This window comes from Leucopleurus acutus (genome assembly GCF_964270905.1).
Source record: "Leucopleurus acutus genome assembly, chromosome: 18".
NCBI classification, from domain to species: domain Eukaryota; kingdom Metazoa; phylum Chordata; class Mammalia; order Artiodactyla; family Delphinidae; genus Leucopleurus; species Leucopleurus acutus.
This window is the reverse complement of record NC_139160.1, coordinates 56,151,235-56,172,656: the sequence shown is the minus strand read 5'-3', so window position 1 is coordinate 56,172,656 and position 21,422 is coordinate 56,151,235.

Below are 21,422 nucleotides of genomic sequence, written 5' to 3'. Positions count from 1 at the left end.
CTCATTTTCATAAAAGAGAGGAGCATGGGTTGAACAAATTGCAGCCTATCGTACAGTGTATAATAAACTGATTATTTCTGGTTTGTCTATATATGCATTATAGTTATGAAACTAAAGGGTAATTGCATAGCTCTGAAGTCACATGCATTTTACTATGGTTGTGTGATAGTATGAGACATAAAAATTTTATTTCTCCAATGCTATGAAGTATATGTGCAAGGGTGGGCGAGTCAGTGGATACAAAAGTATCTTAATTATTTTTTGACTTCCCTAATTAGGAAATACAACTTTGAAAATTGGAGAAAGCTTTGGAATACTAGAATTAAATAACATAAAAAGTAAAGGAAATGTACCTCAAATACTAAAAAAAAAAAAAAAACCCTTTGGTAATTCAGTGACTTCAGGAGTATATAACATTGATTTGCAACTAACCATTTCTGAGCCCATTAAAAGGCAGAATGTTCTGGCCTATTTTCAGTGTTTAATATAATTTTTAAAATTAAGAAAATTAACTCAAAGCAATATTTATGTGATAAGATAGATTCTTTGGAAATATTTTGAACCCATGGGGTTTAATAAAGAATTCCTAAAGTCTAATACCATCAAGACAGACAAGGTATGTGAAGCTGGTAAACTTACCATCTGTAAGGAAATATTTTAATTTTATTTTTAAAGTGCTTTATTGTGATATAGTTGACTTCACATAGTTAAAGTATTCAAGTTTAATGTATGCATACAACATAAAATAAAACATGCATGTATGTATGCATACAACCATAAAATCATCACCATGACTAGATATTCCCTTACTCCCAGTTTCCACATGCCCATTTGTAAATACCTCCTTCCAATTCTCCCTCAAATGCCCTCTTGCCAAAAATCTGACATACTTTCTATCACCACAGATTAGTTTACAATCTCTAGAAATATGTTCAAATGAAATCATACATACTCTTCTTTATTGGCTGGTGGGGAGGTCTGGCTTAATTATTTTGATTCCATCTAAGACAGATATATCTCAACATTTTATTCCTTTTATATCTGAGTAGTATTCTATTGTATGGATACACCATATATTATTTACTCATTCACCAGTTGAAGGCTATATGAATTAATTCCATTTGTTGGGTACTATAAATAGAGCTACTATTCTTGTACATGTCTATATGAACATATGCTACCTTTTCTCTTGGATAAAAACCTACAAATAGAATGGCTGGATCATAAAGTAAGCATATATTTAACTTTTTACAAATTTGAAAAACTCTTCCAAAGTGTTGATAACATTTTATATTCCCACCAAAAATGTATGAGAGTTTCAGTTCCTCTACATCTTCACCAGTACTTAGTGTGGTCAGTCTTTTTAATGTTAACCATTCCAATACATGTTTTCTAGTATCTAATTATTGTTTTAATTTGTATTTTCCTAATGGCTAATGATGTTGTGCATATTTTCATGTGCTTATTTTCCATAAATACATCTCCTTTGGTGTAATGTCTGTTTAAATAATTTTCCCATTTTAAAAATCATGTTTTTTTCTTGTTAGTGAGTTTTAATAGTTCTTATGTTTCAAGTACAAGTCCTTAATCAGATATGAGATTTTAAAATATTATCTCCCAGTCTGCCACTTGTCTTTTTATGCCTTTAAAGAGTGACTTTCAAGGGGAAGTAATTTTTTAATGTCATGAAGTCCAATTTATAATATTTACTTTTGAGAAAGCTATTTTCAAACAGGTATATAATTATATTTTGGCATTTTTTTCAATACTTAAGAATATTACTTCACTCTCTTTGCACTTACAATGTTTCCAATGAAAAATCTGTTTTAAAACTTAACCTTATTCCTTTGTATATAAGTTGTTTAATTCCAATTTTTTAATAATTAAACTTTATATTTTGAAATCATTATAGATTTATATGCCACTGTAAGAAATTACAAAAATGACCTTGTTTATCTTTTATTGCTTCCCCCAATAATGACAACTTACAGACTATGGTACAATATCCCACCCAGGATATTTAAATTGGTTTATTCCACTCATCTTGTTCAGATTTCCCCAGTTTAGTTCAGTTGTTTTCACAGTTTTCTATTTATCACTGGTTTGGACACTATGACTTATTGCAGTTTCCTTCATGTCCCTTCATGCTTGTGGTTTGTTGAGCCTCATGGATCTATGGCTTTTTAGTTTTCTCCAACTTTGGAAAACCTTTGGCCATAATTTCTTCAAGATATTTTTCTCTTATCTCTTCCTTTCCTTTCTTTTGAGGGTTCCAATTACATATGTAGTTGGCTTCTTGACTTTGTCCCATGGTTCACTAATTCTTTGTTCATTTTGTTAATCTCTTTGCTTTCTTTATTTCATTTTGAATATTTTCCATAGCTATGTATTCAAGTTCAGTTATCTTTTCTTTTGTAATGTCTAATCTGCTTTTAATTCCATCTAGTGTATTTTTCACCTTAGACCTTGTAATTTTTATCTTTAGAAGTTGCAGACATACTTTTTTATATCTTCTGAGCCTCTTAATATTTTAATATACCAAATACAGGTAAAATAACCATCTAAAAATTCCTGTCTCCCAATTCTAACATCTATGTTGGTTTGGGTTGAGTTTCAGTTGATTAAATTCTGTTAATATTATTATGAGTCACAAGTGTCGTCTTTGCTCTTTGAATGCCAGCTAACTTCTTACTAGATGGTAGAAATTGTGAAATTTACCATGTTGAGAGCTGGATAGTTTTATATGCTTAGAAATATTCCTGAACCTTTCTGTCTGACACTGCTAGGTTACTTGGAAACAGCTTGATCCTCTCAAGTCTTCCTTTAAGAATTTTTAGGCAGGGCCAGAACAGTGCTCTGTGTAGCTTTAATGTTGCCCACAGAGGCAGGACCCTTCTGTGTACTCTCCCCAGTGAATCATGAAATTTTCAGTCTAATTGTTGGGAATGAGCACTGCCCTGGCATCAGGCACTGTTACCTCTAACCTTCAAGGGTGGTTATTCCCCAGTCCCAAGTAATTACCCTCATGTCTGCACTGATGAACGCTCAGGTGAATATTTGGGTGGTTCCATCTGTAGATCTCTAGACTCCATACTACAGTATCTCTCATCTCTCCAGTAATCAGCCTTTGGCTTTTTCTCCCTGGACTCTTGGTTTTGTCTCTTTACCTCATAGAGCCCATGGGGTCCTGACTGAAGTCTCTCTTCCTGCCCTACCTTCTGGAATCCTTCTCAGGGTTGAAGGTTGGAGAAAACATAATGCCCATCTCATTTCTTTCCCATCACTTGGGCATCATTGGCAAGTCTTTTGTTTGGTATCTACTGTCTTTTGTTTGGTGTCTTGAAATTGGAGGCAAAACAGAACAAATGTTGTAAGTTCCACTAATCATTTTGTGTTCCATCTAAGATAGATATACATCAATTTTTTTCCCTTATGTCTGAGTAGTATTCTATTGTATGAATACACCATATAGTGTTTACTCATTCACCAGTTGGATGAGATTGGGATACAAATCCATAAACTAATCACTAGGACTTTAATTCTAAGTTATATGATTCAGGTCTTCTAGATACTGAAGATCCTCTAGTGAGAGCACAAACATAATATGAGTTCATTACATAAGGCAAAAAAAGGTCCTGTTCTCATTCTTATCCTGTAGAAACTCTCAGTTCTAGGGAAATGCTATGTGAATCTTTCCAAGCTGCTTCACATTTACATCTCTCTCACTAGCCTCTGAAAGCCTTTGGCTATAAGAACTGGCAAATAACTGCTCTCTGCCTATATTAACTTAGATTATTAAAGACAGACATTAGTATGGTAAGTGGTTATACTAGATTATAGAAAACAACTGAATAAATTTAGTAGTAATAATCTATATCTATTAGTTTATTTCCGAACTAGCTTGCAGAACTTGAAATAGTTTGGAACTAGGCAAAAGGAACAAGCAAATAATAAAACATTTATGAACATTTATTCTCATATTTCAAAATTAATACTTTTTCTAAAACAATTATATATTTACCTTAACCATGACTATGATCATTTCATAAATATAAATTATTAGAAAGTTATATATAGTTCTTTTTTTATTTTGTAAGTACTTTCACGTTTGCTTAAAGAGTCAACAATGATAATGTTGGGGATAATAGTGGGCAATATTTTCTGCTTAGAATTTTACTGCTCCCAGTATCTAGTGTATCTTTTATATTCAAGCCACCCCATAGTTAAGTAGCACAAAACAAGCTTTGTGTCATGCTCACATATTCTGTGGATGAGGAATTAATCACAGAGGAGATGGCTTGTCTCTTCTCCTCATGTCTGAAACCTCAGCTGCAAAGACTCCAAGCCTGGGGTAGCTGTATGAATCATCTGGAGATTTCTTCTCCCACATGATTGCCACCTGGTCTGGAATGATGAAACACTGAGTTTAACTGGGACCTTCAACAGAATGTCTAAGTGTGCCCTCTCCATGTGGACTGGCTTCTTTGCAGTCTTCGTCATGGCCAGTCTTCTTAGTTCAGCTCTCAAGAAGGAGTAGTCAAGAGGACAGATAGAAGTTTCATCCCTTCTATGACCTATTCTAGAAAGTCAGATAAAGTCACTTCTATCATACTCTATTGGTCAAAGCAGTCACAAGGTTGCCCAGACTCAAGGAAAGGGGATACAGACCCTGCAAACTGAAGGCAGTAGAGTCAAAGTATTGTGTAGCTGTTTTTAAAATCACCACACTATTGATAATTCAAAGATGGTCAGGGTGCTTTAAGTCTTACCATAGTAGAACATTTAATCCAAATTCAACTCCTCTCTAACCACAGATCCTTCACTGTTTTTAATTTCTTATCTATTTCCTTTTTCCTTTATAAGGAGGTATAATTTAAAAATGGTAGAACAGAAGTATTGCCCAATGTTATCCTTATTAGAAAAAGTGAGATATCTTAATTGAATTGGGCATATAGAGCCCAGACAAAGGTTTTTCAGCATTGACTACACTAATCTCTTATTCTCTGGCCTCATAAATATCAATGTCATGTTGTTTTGATTTGCTGTACCTTGCATAGCTCAACAAATACTGGTCCATACAGCCACTATTTTAAAATCTTTGAAAAGTAAGTGGAGCTTTTTAAAGGGTTTAAGAAGAGGTGGCTTTTGGTGGAGTTGGGGAAAAGAATAAACAGCTACAATTTCTGGTATTCTTTGTGGAAGTTTTTCTTTACTGGACCAATAAAGAGGATTTTCAAAGGTAAAACAACTAATACAACATGCTTGCAGCCATGATTTCTTCCCTCATCTAACTTGCTGATAACAATGTAGTACGTTTGGCTCACAGCTACGAACACATGTGAAGATGAAGCAAACATACTGTGAGAAAAAAGAATTGATACTGAGACATGCTCTATACCTATGACATTGTGTTTGTCTTTTCATGTATGCCAGATAGTAATCCCAAATATGTATCGTTATTTCATTATTTGCACGGAAGTGTTTGTGGTACCTGGTTAAGTAAAACTTTGGAAAGTAACAGAATTGATGGTACAGTTTATAATTTTACGGTATATTTTAAATGTTTATACTCTATACTATTTTTTCTCAAAAAATGTTAAGGATTCCCCCACCTGTTTTATTCTTTACTATGGAACTAGTCAATGAACAGAACAATAGACAAAAAAGCAATACAAATACAGATTACCTATACAATTGGACAGGCATTGACAAGTGCTTGATCATTTCAAAGATTCCACTCAGAGAAATATAAAAATGTGCTCTTAAGAAGACATTTTGGGTTGTCCAGGAAAAGAAAAACATCATGATCAGATTAGTTCAAGTATTTAATCTTCACTATTAATAATATTAGAATTTAGAGTGTCTAACTTAGAACATCCAGTATAATCATCTATTTATAAAATGATGAGGGAAAGATTGAGAAAATTAAAAATAGTACTTAAAATCAAAAGCTAAATAAATCACAGGACAGGGGCTAGAGAAGAGGTTCTCAATCAGGTGGGTTGTCATAATCACCTAGAGGAATTTTGCAAACTACAGATTCCAAGCTCCATCTTTCACAGGTTCTATGTCAGGAATCTGTCTCTCCATTCCACTACTTCCTTAGGATTTAGAAAGCTTTCCAATGATTTAGTTGGCACATCATAGAGCTACTATCATTCTAAAAGCATTTATTCATCAGCTACCATATGCTGAGGGTTGAGATGTGGAGTAAGTACAAATAATGAGTGTTAAGCTTCCTGTCCTCAAGGAACTCAGCTGACTGAAAGAAACAGAGAAGTAGACAGACGTTTGCAATTTAATACACTAAGTGCTATGACCGTGTACCAAGAGAGTACTTAAACTAAATTGAGGGAGAGAAGGGCATTGTGTGTTATTGAAGGAGAGACACTGACCTGATTCTTGAAGGCAGCTGGAAAGAGGAAGGCATTTAATGAAGCTGGAAGGGAAAATGAACCTAAGAAAATGAACAAGCATCAGGAACCTAAAGACTTTCTGCACCCTTCTATGGGAACTGACCTTTATCCTACAGAGTAGAAGGAGCAATTTAAGGTATCTACACAGGACATTATTAGTAAGATCATTTTGTTATTTGAAAATGCTGATCTGAGTACGTCATGGGGATACCATCAGAATGGTGCAAGTGAGAGTTTAATCATAGGAAGATTTTATTTGGCATGAAGTAAACTACATTAGCAAGATCTTTGCATTCTCATTGTTGTAGGTTGGTTATGGTGTTAATCATATCTCATTTCTGGGTTCTCGACAAATGAAAAACAAAATCAAAGTCCAGCTGTGGATCAACGTATAGTATCCATCTGATTTTAATTAATAAATAGGAATTTAAAAGCTTGGCAGAATTCCCTAAGCCTTTTTTTCTTAAGCCTAAGCTTTCATATCTTTCCAATCCTGACTTACTATAACCAATTTCAGACTGAGAAATTAGCACTTGGGGAGCAGAGATGTGGCTGCAGCTTTAGCTGAGCTGCTTACATGTAGATACACTGCACGTCTGAGCACAAGAATCCATGAATTAAGGTGTGGCATGCTGGTTTTGAGGGCTGACTTTTTAGATGCAGAGGTGTTACCTCTGGATCGACTTGGCCCCCAAAATTCAGGCATTCCCTCTCACTAAACAGATGAGATTCTTTTCCTCTGTGAGGAAAAGAGGAACCCAAACATCCCTTCAAATATTTCTGTCTAGAATTATGGTGAAATCTTTCAAGGCACCATAAGACCATGAGAACCACGCTTTTCCCTAGCTTTCTCCAAATTGTTATTCTCCTAAGAGTTTTACTTTAACAACAATCCTGTAGTCAACCAATGGTGTGACGGTTCCTTTAGGGTAAGACAGTAACAGAATATGAGGCCAGTCTGGCTTCCTGAAGCTTTTCTATTAAAACCAACTCTGCTTCTTTGTGTATCCTTTGAAACCAGCTAACCTGGGATTAATGTAATCACTTTAACATTTCCAAAGGTATATTATTGTGACCAGAATTCTCTCAGATATCCTCTTTTATAAAAGGTATAAAGAGCCAGTAGGCACGTTGTGATTATCACATCAGTAGACTAAAGTTCGAAAACACTGAAAATACAAGCCAGTCCTCCATCATACAATTATACCCATAAAACTGTGTTCTCAAATGCCATATCTAATACATGTCAAGACTGGTAAGGGTCTGAGATTTGAACTCACTTGCAAGCAAACAAATCAGCCTGCTACAGTTGCATGAATTCAGGCAGAAGATACAAGACTCCTATGTCAGAAGAATATATTCACAGCAATGGCAGTAGCCAGAGTATGAACATTTTTTGCTGCAGTTCTGCAAGCCCCAATTCCCACAGGGGGACAAAGAAAGCCAGGTGATACCTACACATACAGTGGGCTGAGTTATAGAAGAATCGTGCACTTAGGGAACCTATATCGTTTATAGTGGACAGTAAGCATGACTTCCTGTTCTTGAGAAAGACACTCTCTTTCAAGGTTTTGACCAAACATGCCCTTTGCTTAGAAGAGACAATTCATCTTTAAAGCTATTTTCTCTACAGACATCCTTGAAAAGTAAGTTTGGAACAAAGGACAGTCACATGTGTACAATATGTGCAGAAATGTGAGCAATACATAGAGAAGTGTCTCCCAAAATTACATATATATTACATATATATATGAGAGAGAGAGATGCATACATACACAATACATAGAAACAGCTATATATATAGATAGAAGGTTTGAGAGGCAGAAGAGTGCATTTTATCCTATGGATAGCATTGAATTATTGCTGTTGTAAACAAATTTGTACTGTGCTCTCCTAAGCATCAATTCTCACTGAGATTTTCATCTTCCATGTATGTATGACCAACAATGTTTTAAACTACTCAATTTTCATTTTCCCTTTTATTTTTGTGTTTCTGGCATTCTAATGATGAAGTATGTGTGGAATATTCACCAGAGAGCCTGGTTAAAACAGTTTGCTTAGCTTTAAAAAAAGGTACAGCCACTTAACTTACCTTCATGTTCTTCCATCATGAATAAGAACCTTGAAGGCTATTTTGGTAACACGTTCTAATGGCCACTGTAGTTTTCTGATCTGGCATTCTGTGGGATTATAGATCTTTGCCTCCTAAAGAATGTATCATGGTTGTTTACACATTTATTTTCCCTAAAGAATCCATCTGAGCAGATTCCAAAACAGAAGGCTATTGTTGGTAATTATACAACAAATGCAATTATAGTATGTTAAGGTATAGAGATACAGGTCTGTTGAAGTACAATTTTGAATCTAAAAATATTTGGGAAAGAAATCCTTGTATCTCAGCCCCAGTATTTCTAATACTTTCTAAAATTCTGTTTATGTGCTATAATAATATGACTTTTATATTATGTTATTGTAAACGAAGTTTAGTATTTTCTAGACCTCCAATATCACTGCATGCTTTCAAAAAGCCTTATTACCAGAACAGAATAAGGCTGAGAATAAATTGATGGCCTTTCAGATAAAACAACTAGCTGCTCCTACCCCAGGCATTAAACACCAGAGCAGGAAGTCTCTTGAGAAAGATAGTTGTAGATACTCTAAACAAAAAGACTATTAGAAAAAATTGGCCTACATGAACTAAGAAAGTGAAAGGGAAAAAATGGAATAATCAATGAAGGTACTAAGGAGAAATCAAACACTCCGTTTCCCATTTTGCTCTTAAATTCAGAAGGAGCAATTTCTATATATACTAAGAACAATTTTGCAAAAAATTTAATTGATGGTGATGCTATAATATTGACCTTAACCTTACAGCTGTTATACAAATTCTTCCTGGAGTTAACAAACTACTCTGGTGGTGGTTACCTTCAGTAATTCTCACACATTCCCTATACCCTAGACTATGTCCCCATGTTCACACCTTAACCAGGGAACATTCTTTCCTCCTCTCTGTTCCACACCCAATAATTTCCTAGGGAACAACTTACAGTATAAATGGAATTGCCATATTAAATGCTATCCTGATGATCCCTTCCTTGAAATCTCTGAGACCTTCTCTATTCCAAATGTGGTTGTATTTAATTTGATGCTAACTGACAGCTACCCTGTATCTAAAGCCCAGATTAAATGTCTCAAGAAGGTGCTGGATGACTTGTAGGCAAAAGTTTCCTGTTATAGATAGGATTATTGGGGCTGAACCCCCGAAGGTTTAGATAAATCTAACAAATCCTCTAATAAAACTTTCACAGTACACTTTAAAACCAGAAACTAAATAAAGCACTATACTTTTAAAAACTGGCAGCTAAAAAAAGCATTAAAACCAATAGTCAAAGCCTGACAGAACTTGTCTCTGGTGTATCTGTCACAACCATAATCCTGGTGAACGGTACAAGTGTGGCATAGAAGAGCCCAAACCTCAGGACTCCTTCAAACATTTCCAACTGGATTTCATATAACTAACCCCAATGTAGGTTTTGAATACGTGATGGTCATTGTTTGCTTATTCTCAGTTAGCCTTTTCTTTTCAAAGAGCTGTGTCTCAAATGGTAGCAACAAAACAAAACAAAACAAACAAAAAACTTGTTTTGGTATTCCCAAACTGAGGAATTCCAAGCTATCTTTCTAGTGACAGGGGGACCCATGATTGAGATTGTTATCAGAGAGTGTTGCAAAATCCTACCACTATTCAGAAACTTTACAGTTCATATAACCCCCATTCTTCAGGAAGGGTATAATGAACAAATGGAATTCTGAAAATAAAATTAGACATCCTCTCAGAGACTTTCAGACTTTCTTGGCTGAGGGAATCGTCATTGGTTTTAATGAAATTCCTGCAGGGATGCTTTAAATTTCCCATGAGTTAAGAACAGGCCAGTGATATCATCTATTCTACACTTCACATTCTTGCAAGCAGACATGGCCATATATTTCAGGAGACTCATGTAACACGCCCGTTGTTAACCACAGGTACATGCAGCCTTTTCTCAACATCCATCTAAACTGCCCTGACATGTCCCAACACCTGGAGAAATGGTGTGATGGAAGAGCCAGTAGAGTATGACAGCCCTCAAACACTGATGGAAATAATCTGGTCAGATACTCTTAGCATTTTAGTAATAAAACTCTAAGGAATTGACACTTGTATTTATGTATCTCAACTAAAGAAGAAAAAACAACCCTCAAACCACTGGAAGATGGTCACTGCTAGTAACCTTGAGCTGAAAACTCTTAGTAACTGGAATCAGTTTCCATTGGGAGACCTCAAGTAGAGGTCTCTCTACCCAAGTAGAGGTAGTTTCTACCCAAGGTTCTTTTTTGATTGATGTATAGTTGATTTACAATGTTGTGTTAATTTCTGCTGTACAGCAAAGTGATTCAGTTATACATACATACATTCTTTTTTACATTCTTTTCCATTATGGTTTATCACAGGATATTGAATGTATGTACTATACAGTAGGACCTTGTTTCTACCCACCACTTTTGAATCAAGTAGTTGGCTATTGAAGATGTAGACAACTTCTGTCCAAGATACATTGGGCAAAAAATTGTCACTCTTTAATCTTTCTTAATATTGCTTTTTGAAGCCTTGATCACTCCTTGGTATGAGTCTAATACCTAGACACAATTTATTCATGTATTGGCTAAAGCATCGATTAAAATGAACTGTTGGATTTGTAAAACATTTTCCTCTGGGAGCCACCAGGCTTTCTTTGGTACAATTTCCTTATGATGAATTTGTTTGTTTTCTGGTTAACTGACTCAACCATTAGGTAACTTTTAACTGGCATACACTCTAACAGGATAAATAGCCAGAAACTTAAATTCGTCTATCCCTTCACTATTAGAAAAGGAGTTTCCTATCTCCAGCAAAACAATACTCCAGGACCTCTTGCTAGAGCTAGCTTGTTTTTTGAAAGCTATTTGATGAATGTACTTTCATAGAAATAAAAATTAGAAGATTAGAGGATAGATGGTGTGCATTTGGAAACCATCTCCCTTTTACTGATCTTATGAGCAAGAAGCATTATTTATCTTTTGCTTTAAGTCTATTTACTTTGATACTAAAAATTTGATTTTTCTGGGGACATGCCATTACTGATAAGCCATGTTGTGTACTGGGCCTCATTTTCAGAACTGAAACTCTAACTCTTCAAGGTATATCTAAACAATTTTCTTTTCTCCTCAAACCTCTTCACTCTATGCTTTACAAGATGCCCAGGATATGGGGAAATTCTAAGTGATTAGGTCAGAGAAGAGAACGGGTACTAGACAATGCCTTTGCCCATGAAATTGAACAGGCAGTGATTCAGAATAGAAGCTCTTTAGATAGCATATTGGCCTCTCGAGGAAGAACCTGCAGTGTTTTAAGAGAAGAATGGCATGCTTATATCCATGCAGATCTCTCTAGGCTCTTTAATATTAATAAAAAGATCTGAGAAAAAACAGACATTTTAATTAGGTAATTTGGCTAAAACAACTATATTGGGCTCTGAGGACACTTTGGATTGGAAACAGGATCTATTCTCTTGGTTTAATTTGAACACTGTTGGCCACTGGCTTAGATGCAGACTGTAAACTCTGATAACAATTCTCCTATTTTTTATCTGTTGTGCACTATATAGATGTGTGATCTCCATTGTCATAAATGCTTCTGTGTAGCTGCTATACTATCAAACGTTCCAACAAATGGTCACCAAGCAAAAAGACAGGAAAACATGATGCTTAGGGAGGTGAAACAACAATCCCCTGAAACTTGATATACCATTGAGACACCTAAATAATAGTGAAGAGTGGAATTTGTTATGTTCCCAGATATTCATTTTTCACCCTTCAGGTCAAGCTTTAGAATGACTACTGGAGAAGCTGAGGGTGGGACATGCCCGGTGATCTGAAACCATCTCCAAACAGTCAACTTCTTGCCTACTCTAATGTAATTTTGCTATTTGGTTGCCTTCACTAGCATGATTTTACAATCTACTGTATAGTGTAATATGACTTTACTAATCCTGGAAGATAAAAGTTGCAAATAACTTTATTGTTAATTTCAGGAACTTTCTGAGAACCTTATTAAAGATCATGACACTTCCTATCTTTTCAATATATTACATCAAATAACACTTTACTCCATAAGCTTGTTTCAAAACCCTCATCTCAAAGTCTTTGTCTTGCTGAGTCTACCAATCCTAAACTATTACACCATGATGCATATTTCCTTTTCAATTAAAATGCCTTTATTTTCTTTTAAGATATATAATTCCTTGGCATGACATTCAGTTTCTTAAGGTCGGCCTCATGTTCACCTCACCAGCCTCGTACCTCATGGTCCAAGTACGCCCACCTTCCAAATTACTTTCAGGCAGAACCAGTACTGGTGGTCAATTTCATTTTCAACAGTTCACCACCTCTTTTACAAGAAATTTCTTTTTGCTCTTTGTCGATATCACCTCCTTTGTGGCACTTTTTCTGAAGCCTTAGGATTACTCTCATATACATATGCTAATATATCTATTAAACTGCATTTTAAAGTTGTATTTGTATGTCTGTGTTTTGTACTATTTTTATATTCATGAATTACTTGTCAATACTCTACTAGAAATTTTGGCATCTGTGCTTGACAGAATTAAGACTAAAAACAATACTACCCACAAGTCAGTAATAATATGACAAAATCTATACAATGTAACAATGTCTCAGAGTGTCTGTAAAAGAATCCACAGTTACTGCACCATTTAATGGTTACCATTCAACACCATGTTGTTTTTTAGAGAGAAATGTTTACTGCCTTGAATAAACTCTCTTATGTTCTCATGAGGCCAAGTTTCTTGCATGTTCCAGAGAACACTTTCTTTGACATTGATTTAGTTTTATGCTTCATCTCTTACCTCTGACACAAAGCAAGTTGTACCTTGCTCTGCAAACAGTGTAGCATTCATCCTGACAGATGTGGCCATAAACATAGGTGTATAGAGTTTAAAATCAAAATACATGTTATACATCTATCAAAATGTGGCACATAGCTGGAGAGGGTTTAGGAAACACCTCTATGCCATGCTTTGTCATACTGGTCAAAAACCACTATTTAAGACAGAGTTTCTTAAATACTGTTATATGACTTTTTATTTTTATATTCCCAGGGCTTAGTTCAGTATTTGAGATATCAGCAGATTAAATTGAATCAAAATCACTATGTCTCACCTATCTTTTCTATTTTCATCTGCAACAAATACATCAATAAATAGAGTTACTTTTCTCTCAACTGTGATTTTTTTTTCTTTAAAAGAAGATAGAGAACATTTGGCTGCAACAGGCAACAAGAACTCCCTTGGGCACCTTAATTTAGGTGCTTAGGAGTTTCAAATAACCAAGATTCAATTGGGGATGCAAGAGAGAGTCCAGGGAAATGTAACTGGTTCTTTTTCAATGAATGACTAAAACTGTAGGTCTTGTTATTATCTGAGTTAGATCTTAGTTTTGAAGAACTTGATAAACTCTCTGAAAGTTTAGGAGAATTTCATCCATCTTTTGCACAAAGGCTTAATTATAGAAAATATAATATGCTAACATCCTTATCATTTCAGCTTCACAACAGAGGTTTACTGTCTATTACATACAAGTAATTGGGTAGGGCTAAAGAACTGTATTTTAAATTTTATTTAATTTTAAGTAACTTAAATTTATATACTCTCATGAGGTTTGTGACTGTATTGGACAGTGCAAGTCTGAATAATAAACAATCCCTACCATATAGAATTTACTTGTATTCCTTTCAATTTAGAACTGCTATGTTTTTCTGTTTATTCTTAACTTGCTATTTTTCTTGTCATTCGTGACATTTTTAATCTTGTTATTCTCATAACTTTTTCTTGCTTTTTTTCTTGTTATTCTTTTACTTACTCTTTCTCATATATTTCTCTTCTTTTTACTTTTTGTTAAATGTTAATGTGATTTTGATTTTTCTCTGCTTTCCCTGAAAGCAGTTTCCCTTCCTTCAAACTTTTTCAGCATTTCAGTAAGAAGCATCTTTTCAAAATTAAGTATTTCAGTATATAAGCAAATTAACAAATTCATTAATTGTATTTTAGTAATCCTTTTTATCTTTAGTGTATTGGACAGAGCTTTACCCATAGACAACACATAAATATTGATTGAATACTGCATGGTCTATTTATGATACAGAAAGTTCTCTAATTTAAGATAGTCTTGATGGTAGAGTATAATATATATCAATTCTATTCCATTAACCCTTCTAGGATTTTTGTGGAATTTTCTTTAAACTTGTAGAAAAGTAAAAACAGATCAGCATACCACAAAGCCTCTACTTCCTTGGTCATAAAAGTGTGTACAAAAACTATATCCCGGGGCTTCCCTGGTGGCACAGTGGTTGAGAGTCCGCCTGCCGATGCAGGGGACACGGGTTCGTGCCCCGGTCCGGGAAGATCCCACATGCCGCGGAGCGGCTGGGCCCGTGAGCCATGGCTGCTGAGCCTGCGCGTCCGGAGCCTGTGCCTCGCAACGGGAGAGGCCACAACAGTGAGAGACATGCCTACTGCAAGATAATAATAATAATAAATAATAATAATAATAGGAATATAGAATATGGGCAGGTTTTGTCTAAATGTCTCATCAGCAGGAACAAATTCATGTCTATATAATTTAATTTGCTTCTGATCAGACAATCATTCTTTCCCAATCATCCACAAAGTCTAAACAGGTTCCCTAAAAACTAATGAAACTAATATTGTAGAAGCCTATTTAGAACTGCTTTCATTGTTAGAAGCTCAATTATACCAGGAAGTTTAAAATCAGTTAGACTTTATATATAAAGCATGGAAAGCTGACCCAATTCTCCACCTCTTATTATCATTCAAACACTTCCACCATTCTCATTGGAACATCTTTCATCATCTTAAACATTTTATATATTCCTGATCTCTGCTATGTGTTTCCCCATCACCTTCATGCTGTAGAAGAAACTTCGCTTTCTCCTGAGGATACTTCTTCCCTGTATCCTTAAGCTCACTAGAGATTTTGCACATCCTGCCTTTTTCTAAGGCATTCCACATTGCACAGGAGCTACACGAGACATAATTTACCTTCCTGTTTTTCATTGTCATTTCCATACCATTTCCCTTCTTCCTTCAAATAAATACCACAGCTCTTCTGAGGTTCATGTCATCAGATTTATATACATTTTGTAGTTGTAAACATTCACAAAACTTTCATTAAGTTCTAATTCATCACAAATGTTATCACTAGGGCAATGGTCTTCATCCTTTCAGTATGTCAGTATTTCCTCATTACACAGAATCTTTTCAATCAGCTCCTCAACTACTTTTTGTCACTTTCAAGATCTTGAACTCACCCACCTTACCTAGCTAATAACATTATCAATAACTGAACAGTCTCCACAATCTTCATGCTAATCATTCCTGACTTTCACTTCCTATATTTCCAAGCTGTTGCTGAATCTATTGCCACCTTTTTAAAATTTCTTCAGTCTCATAGAGACTGCCAAAACTTTGACTACATCACCTATCTTTTGGCTACCTATCACCCTCAACTCATGTCATCACATATCTCTTCATTTTCTCCTACTTCTAACAGAAATTCTATCAGTGGTCTAACATAAATAGATAAATGGAACCAGTAGGATATATGCATATGTATATATGTGTATGTATGTATATATGTGCATATGTATATACATGCACATACACATACAAATAGTAAAAAAAAATACAATAAAAGAAGGAAAAAGAGAGTAAAACTGGGGATTCAATAAGCTTTCATGCTTTTTAAATTTTTCCAAAATCTATATTTAATATATGTGCTCACTTTCATACTAAGAAAATTATGACTTTTTAGGCTTCACCTACCCAACATGACATATATACCAAATATGTGCCCAACATGCTAATATGAGTTTCAATTTAACTTTGTATTTAAGATGATAACTGACAAAGCTTTATAAAAGAACACCTTGACTCATCACAGTTATTCATTGTTTGCTAAAATGGATAATCGATTCCATTTTTAGTAAGTTACCATTGATGTGGTAATTTTCCTATCAGATATTGGTGTAGTGTAATGAGTAGTTATATCCTAGTAAAATACAAAAAAGGATTTCAAATCTCTGGTTTCTCTCATCTCTAAAATTTTTCAGAAAATCACACTTCAGTGTTCAAGATGAAAAATGTGAATCTATCATAATATTTCACATAGTCGGATTGAAGTCTCATTTTTCTTGTCAAGCTACCCTCTTCTGGTGACAACACTAAGAATTGGGAAGTATGAACTCTGTGGTCTTACCTAAAATGGAAAATGGCTTCCATCTCCATGTCAGCCAGCTTTCTGATTGAGAACTAAAGATACATAATTAAAATTTAACTACAGAAAGTTTCCCATATTTCAAAATCTACTTCCCTCCAGTATGCCATACAACCTTAGTCAAGGGACACGATGTTTTCATAATTATATGATATACCCATCTAGGTGGAGCCAGCTTAGTAGAAATAAATGAAATGATTATTTTATTTGAATTTCCAATGTTAATTATAAATAAAACAAGAGCTAACAATTTTTGATACCTAGTCATTTAGATAAGATTTTATATTTTTAATCTTACTGAATCATCATTAATTTTTAATAGAACCCTGAAAAGAATATTAATTGTAGTAAAAACAAAGAAACTAAATTACCAAAGCTTAACTCATTTTAAGTCACAGAACTTATTGAAATATAAAATTTCCAAATATAAATATACAGTTTAATTATGTAGATATTTATATATCTAAAATAGAAATCATATTAATTTAGATATTTCAATGAAAATAAAATATTATAAATAGATTATTTTAAATAATTAAAGTTGGAACAAACTAAAATATCTGTAACATATTAGGTTTGGTCTTCTCAGAAGTATTCTAATAGGTGGACATTCAAATGTCAGCTAAGAAATTTCAAGGGAGCATAGTTATATTGTCTTTTTATTGAAGACTACACCATATAGTTGACTAAACTTATTAAAAAGGGAAAAACAAGCATACACAAATATACACACACATCTATATACACAAATACATATATATAAAGCTCTCTAAAATTTAAATTGAATATCTATAGGAATTCTTATATTTTGACATTTCTTTAAATATACATTAGGAAAAATCCTTATAATATTTATTTTCTCAATTTGAGATCATGTAAACAAGGAAATATCTGTAACTGATTTGCAATTTGAATGCTTCTCTGGTTTCACTGAGGTGAGAAAATAGCTAGAAGGTAAGCCAAATGACTTGGATTAAACTTACTTAATTTTAATTATTTTAATACATAAAGAGTTATTTACTTTGTCCCTATTAACTACCTGTTTGAAAGTTATGAGTATGTGGAAGAGTTTAAAAAATTTAAGTTCAACTATAATCACTGTGCTGTGCATAAGATCTCCAGGACTTATTTATCTACTACTTACAAGTTTGTACCCTTAAACAACATCTTCCCAATTCCCCCGCCTCCAGACCCTGGTAACCATCATTCTATTGTCTATTTCTACAGATTTCAGCTTTTTTAGATTCTATATATAAGTGATATCATGCAGTATTTTTCTTTCTCTGTCCAACGGATCTCCCTTCGTATAATGCCCTCAAGGTTCATCCATGTTGTCACATATGCCAGGATTTTCTTCTTTCTCATGGCTGAATAATATTCAACTATGTGTGTATGTGTTTGTGTGTGTATAAAACATCTTCACAGAAATAGAATAATCCTAAAGTTTTTATAGAACCACAGAAGACCGCAAATAACCAAAGCAATCCTGAGAAAGAAGAACAAGGATGGGGTATCACACTTCCTGATTTCAAACTGTACTACAAAGCTATAGTAATTAAAACAATATGGTACTGACATAAAAATGGACACATAGTCCAATGGAACAGAATAGAGAGACCAGAAATAAAATACCACATATTGTCAACTAATATTTACAAGGGAGCCAAGAACATTCAATGGGGAAGTGATAGTCTTGTCAACAAATAATGTTGACAAATCCAAATAACAACATGCAGAAAAATGAAATAAGACCCGTATTTTATACAAACCCACAAAAATTAACTTAGAATTGATTAAAGACTTAAACAAATGACCTGATACTTTAAAATTTCTAGATGAATACACAGGGTGAAATCTCCTTGACATTGGTCTTGGCAATGATTTTTTGGGTATGACACCAAAAACGAAAGCAACAAAGGCAAAATCAACAAGTAGGACTACATCAAACTATACGTATTATATATTGATATTTATACACATATACAGTCTATCCTTATTATTCACATATTCTGTATTTGAAAATTTGCTTACTTGCTAACATTTATTTGTAACCACAGAATTAATATTCAAGGTGCTTTAATGGTCATTTGTGGAATTGTGCTACACAGTGAAAAATTTGAGTTACCCTGCACTATATAATAAATAACTATGAGTAGAAAAAGTAGATATGGATAATTAGAAGAATAGCTATGAGTATTACGATCCCTGAAGTCAACGAATAGACCATTACCAGCATCTTAGAATACTCTTACATGCCTTCGCACTTTTGAAAGCCCTTTCTTTCCTCAACGAAGTAATCTCTACTTTTCCTGACCTTTGTGATAATTGACGTTTGCATTATCTTACAGATTTTACCACCTATATATGCATCTCTAAAATTTATAGTTCAGTTGTGCTAGTCTTTAAACATAATAGAAATGAAAGTACACTAGATGTATTTTTGTGTGTCTTGTTTCACTCAATGATATGTTTGTGAGATTTATCATGTTTTGTTGTGGAATCATGTTTGTTGCAGTAAAGACTAATTTGTATGAATTTACCAAAATATATTAATCCATTCACTCTTGATAAAACTCTTTTATAAATTTTACAGCTATTACAAATAACTCTGTTAGAACTCTACATGAATATAGAGGGGATGCATAAAATATGAATTTCTGTTGAATATGTATATCTAATATGTATATTTACATGTACATTTGTATATATATGCAGTATGAATTATATATAGATGCATAAATTTGCAGAGTCTTAGGGAATGCTAAAATTCCTTTTTTATTGAGAATTCATATGTCATAAAATTCACCAATTGTAGTGTAACATTCACTGATTTTTAATAGGCACAATGTTGTGCAACCTTCACCACTATCAATTTTATAATATTTTTATTACCCGAAAGCCACCCCATATGCTTTAGCTATCTCACCTCAATACCCTTATCCCACGCCTAGCTGTAAGTAACTTCTAATCCGCTGTCTCTTTAGATTTGCCTGTTCTGGAAATCTCATGAAGTGGAATCATGCAGTGTGTGGACTCATGTGTCTGATTTCCTTTATTGACCATAATATTTTCAAGATTCATCCATTCATGTATCAGTACTTCATTCTTCTTATAGCTGAATAATATTTGTGTGGCTATACCACATTTTCATTATTCATTCAGTAGTCGATGGCTATTTGGCTTGTTTCCACTTTGGGGCTATTATAAATAATGTTGCTATGAGCAGTGCTATACAAATTTTATGTGTGAACATATGTTTTCAATTATCTTGGGTGAAAGTTCATTTTGATTCTACTACATGGTTTTTTAGTCATTACACCAGTTTCTGCTCTCGCCAAGTAGATGAGACTTTCTATTACTATACATTCTCACCAACACTTGGTATTCTGAAACTTTAAAATTTCACCCAACTTGGTGAGTGTGTAGAGGTATCCCATGGATTTGTTTTATGTTTCAGTGATTTCTAAAGAAGTTGAGCACTGTCACGTGTATATAGGCCATTTGGATTTCCTCTTTAGTGAAGTGCATATTCAATTCTTTTGACAAATTTTTTCTACTGTGTAATTATTTTTGACTTGTCAAAATTTTTTTAGATATTTGGAAACTAATTCTTTGCCCATGATATGTGTTAAAATAATATTTTCCTTCTGTGTTTGTGTTTCACCCCCTTTCTTTTGAGTGTTACTGTCATTCATTTCAATTACTTTAACAAATTATTTTTTATGGTATTTTCTGTGCCTTATTATATAAATTCAAGTATACAGAATGAAGATATGTTTTCAATATTACTCTTAAATCTTTATAATTTTTTCTTTTATATTTAAGCACTTTAAAGATGTAATTTATTTTTATATAAGGTGAAAGTAGTGATCAAATTTTTTTCACCAATATTGTTTAATGATTCCAACATAATTCATTGAAATATTCATTCCTCACTGAGCTGTATTGCCATTTCTATCATATATCTAGTCCCCATTTAAGCATGGCTGTTTCAGAGTTGTTATTCTCTTACACAGGTCTATGTGTTTATACCTGCAGCAACATCACACTTTCATAATATATCTTGATACCTCACAAAGGAAGTCCCCTCATCTCACAATTCTTTTTTAAGAAATGCTTGACTAATTTTTTGGCCCTTCATACTTGTATAAAATTGTTTTATCAACTAGTCAAATTCCTCAGTAAACTTCTTTGAATTTTTATTGGGATTACATTGAATTTACACATTAATTTGGAGAGAATATAAATTATCAATATGAAGTTCTCCAGTTCAAGAATACTTTATAGGTTTCCATATTTTGATTCATCTTTAATCCTAATAACTGTTTTCATATTTTTTATTGGATTCTTTGAAACTTTATGAAATACATACCAAATTACATCTCAAAATTTTTATGCTCTTAAAAATATCATTTTTTCTGAATTTAATATTTGACATGTTAACATTGCTTAATTTTAAAATATTGCTGGTATATATGGGTATAATTTTTGTATATTTTTGGTATCCACAAACCTTTTTAAACACTTCTCTGAATTTGAAAGTTATTCTTTGGAATACTTGATATTCTACTACATACATACATACATATATACACATATTAACTCAATGATGAAATA